The sequence below is a fragment of the Condylura cristata genome, unplaced genomic scaffold, assembly GCF_000260355.1.
Source record: "Condylura cristata isolate star-nosed mole 26May11 unplaced genomic scaffold, ConCri1.0 scaffold00004, whole genome shotgun sequence".
NCBI lineage: Eukaryota > Metazoa > Chordata > Mammalia > Eulipotyphla > Talpidae > Condylura > Condylura cristata.
The window spans coordinates 40481037-40484917 of record NW_004567105.1 but is presented as its reverse complement, the minus strand read 5'-3'; positions in this window follow the sequence as shown (position 1 = coordinate 40484917).

The window sequence follows — 3881 nt, the reverse complement described above, 5'->3', positions numbered from 1 at the left end:
CAGGTGGGAACTGAATGAACCAATCAGACTCAAGCCCAGCTCCTTAATTAATTATTTGGGTTGAAAATGGTAAGCAAGCTGATTGGTGCCAAAAGTTCAGTCACTTAGGAATTGAAAATAGTCCAATCAAGCTTGTAGGTTGGGAGATCCTACAAGGGATTGTCAATTCTGGCTGCAGCCAGCTGAGATTGCTCTGTTTCTGGCCTCTGAATAAAGCAGAAACATAAGACAGAGCAGGAGCCAGTCTCCAAAGAAAGAAGCATTTAGCAGCTGATCTGAAGAAAGACGAGAAGCCAGAAACCTTTGCGGAGACCTGGCTGGTGACCTGCCTTCGTCCTGCCTCTGACTTTACCTGAAAGAAGTACCATGGCCTTGGCCTGTTGTCTAAAGATTCAAAATGTGTTGGGTCCATTCTAGTAGCTCACAAAGAGCTATTAACGCTGATGTGTCTGACTCTGCCTCCCAGCAGCCCATGGTGACTGGCACTACCCACCAGACCCAGTGCTGTCCAGCACTCCTGACAGGCACTCTCTGTCCGGGTCATCTTGAGAGCTGTCACTGCTTCTGATCCTTCGGCACTGTCTCCCCGTGCTGTTGCTTCCACCAGATAGTGTTGGGTGCTGTCCAGTCCGACCTTCAGACTGTTGCCGTGGGCTGCTGTGGTATCATCTCAACAGCCCCACCTGAGAGCACGATCAGCCATCACTGTCAACTGGACTCCAGTCCACTGCTTGCTGGTGTGTCATGAGCTCCAGGACCTCATGGACAGGATGGCGCCTCCTTTCATTGGGGACGTTTGTGCACTGTGGATAGCATCTGGGGTGATAGTCAGCCACTTGTGGTCTTAGAAAAGCTTAGTTTTCCCTATTTGTTAACTAAGACCCACAGATATCATTCCCTGAGCCTGAGTGGTCTTAGAATTGCACCTGCAGACGAGAACCCAGAGAGTGACCTGTTTGCTACGTGCCACTGCTCTTGGACCCTTTGTGGCATGGCTGCTGCATTGTGTCAATTTGTTAAAAGGCAGTAAAGACACGGGACAAGTCTGGCCAGGGGAGAAGAGCCATGTTGTGTTCATGGGGTAGAGACTGAGCAGAGTGAGGATGTCAGCCCCCCCATGCCCAAACTGAAAGACAGGCTTATTGCAGTTCCTATGCCAGAAAGGTAATTTCTGGGTATAGATATGATTGTTCCAAATTTCATTGAGAAAAGGATGTAAGCGGGGGGAGGAACAAGAAATGGACAAAACTGTTGCAAAAGAGGAGAGTCAAATGGGGGAAATCAGCTTTGCAGGAAGCTTTAAAGCCAGAAAGTATGATTCCTCCACTTGGATCTTTGTCATGATTTTTTTTTTTTTGCTTTATTTTTGGATATTTCACATACCTTGAGATTCCATTTCTTGTGTAATTGCGCTGACTGGTTTGTAACATTTTGAAATGGAAGCAGGATCTGTGGCTCCCAAGGGTTAGGGAGTGGGGGAAGTTGGCAGCTGGGTATGGCTGTAAAAAAGCAAGAGGGAGGGATGCTTGAGATGGAAACCTACAACATCTTGACTGACCCTGTCAGCATTCCAGTGGACATACGGTATTATAAGCTGCTACCTTTAGGCAGAATAGGTAAGATACACACAATCTGTATGATATCTCACAATTGCATATATAATACATTTTTGATTATCTAAGAAAGTAAGAACTTAATATAAAATTTCGACCTTTTATTTCCTCTCTCTCTCTCTCTTTTTGCTTTTCATCCAACTTACCGTTCCAACAATTTACTTCTATTGTATTCTACAAGAGTACTGATAGGCAATGGGCTGACAATTTAAAAAGGAATTTCTACTGCACAGATAGTTCATTAAAGATTCTGCTTTACACAAGATGCTCACTCACTGGGAACATATGCCAGTGCAGGGAGGAATTGATGTGGTGAGGGAGGTGGGGGTGCTGTGGAGGAGGAGAAGTGTACCCCAGAGTCCTGTTGATGCAGGAGTTTGCAAACCCGCCTGTCAGTTGGCAGCTAGGAGGAGTGAAGGCTTTATCTTGCTGGAGAATGGAGAAGTGACTTTAGGAGTGGTAACTATGCTTTGGTTAGAACTTGTCTTTGAAATCAGTCAGGCCGGCATTAATGGGTGAATTGCTTGTCCTAACTCCCTACATGTCTCCACACCTGTCCTTCCACTTGGCCGTAGGCTTTTCAAACCTCTTCGTACCACACTGGTGAAGCAGTGTCCTTTGGAATGACTCTGTTCAGGAAAATCCTACTCACCTTCCTACATCCTGAGTATAGGAAATAAGCCCTGCTTCTGTGGGGGATGTCTGGTTGTTGGATAGCTTTACTGCATATTGACTTCAATTGAGGACAGGTGGTTAAAGGAATGGACCAGTTGCAAAACAGTCTGGTCTGGACCTGACCCTGCCATTCACTCCTGGTTGAATTTAGAGCAACTCTGTATCTCACTGTCCTTATCTAAGAAGGAGATGATACTTATGAGTCCCTGTAGGGTTGTTGTAGTAATTAAGGTAGTTAGTATATGGCAAGTACTTAGCACTGGGTTAAGTACCAGGTAAGTAGTATTGGCTGTTATAATTGCATTTATCACTTTGTGTTCTGGTTAATCTTTATTTTCACTTCCTGACACCCCTCCACGAGTAACTTGCAACTAGAAGCCAAACTCATTTTCATTTTTTTCCAATGTTATGTAACTGACGTTGACAATCTCAAGAGGAATAAGTACAGCAACATTTACAGGCTGAGAAGAGTTCAGAGCCTGATGGGGAAGCAGAGTGCTGTTTCTATTCCAGGGAAACATGGAGGATTCTGGGCCCTCCCTGGTAGCACAGCAGGTTAAAGCACAGCATTAAGAAGCTAAAGTCACTTCAGCATGAGTTCGATACGCTGCCCCAGAGGTGATCCACATGGCACGGCAGACCTCTCCTAGCCTGCCAGCTGCTCCCCTCAGCAGTGTACTTTGTCAGTCGGCCTGTTCCCCACACTGTCTCTAATGAATCCTCTCACTGCCCCTGCAGCTCTGGCCTGTACTCCAGACCTGTATGCATACATAAATAAATCTTTAAAAAAAACAAAAGAAACATGGAGGATTATGGAGGATTCAGGAGGATTCACAGGGATCTCTGAAGAACAAGTCTGTAGCTCGGACAGCTCTTGACTTGTGGGGTTCATTTGGCACAGAGTAAGGCATCCTTTTGAGTCATTTCATTGACCTCTCCCAAGAGGCCCAGCTGGGACACTATCATCATGGATTACAAATAGGCAAAGAGAGTACCTGAGGAGGAAAGAGAGCGGCCAGGACAAAAACTATATCCAAACCCCCTTGATCTGATGCCCATGCTTCAAGCACCCAACCCACAAAAGAAAAAATCCTTTGATATGACTCAGAAAGCACTCTTCTCGATCCTCTATTCTCCAAAGTGGTCCTGGAGGAAACCCAGAAGTCAAGGCAGAGCCATCTGCGGAGCACTCGCGTGGGGCTGGCGTTCTGGTAGAGCTAGGCAGGGTGGCCCCAGGGCTTCGGTTTCTGATCCCTGTGGGTTGCAGGTTCTCCAGCTGTTTGTGGTCACCAGGCATCCACTGGCACCTGACTCAGTCCCAGGCTGGACGGGGAGCCTGGAGCATCCATGGCTCGCCCTTCCTGCCAAAGCTCAGGGTCCTCACTCCACAAGTTGGAGAGGGGTCCCAAGTAGAGGTTCCTTCTATGCACATGAAAAGTGACAGCACGCAGTGGGCCTTCTCCTACCCCACTCCTGCAGAGACTTCACCCTCCAGGGGTCCTTCCTGCTCATCTGTGTCCTGCCTGTGCTGACCTCTGCTCTGGGGGGTGGGGTTGGGGGTGGGAACTGGAGATGGAGCAGGGCTTTTACAGG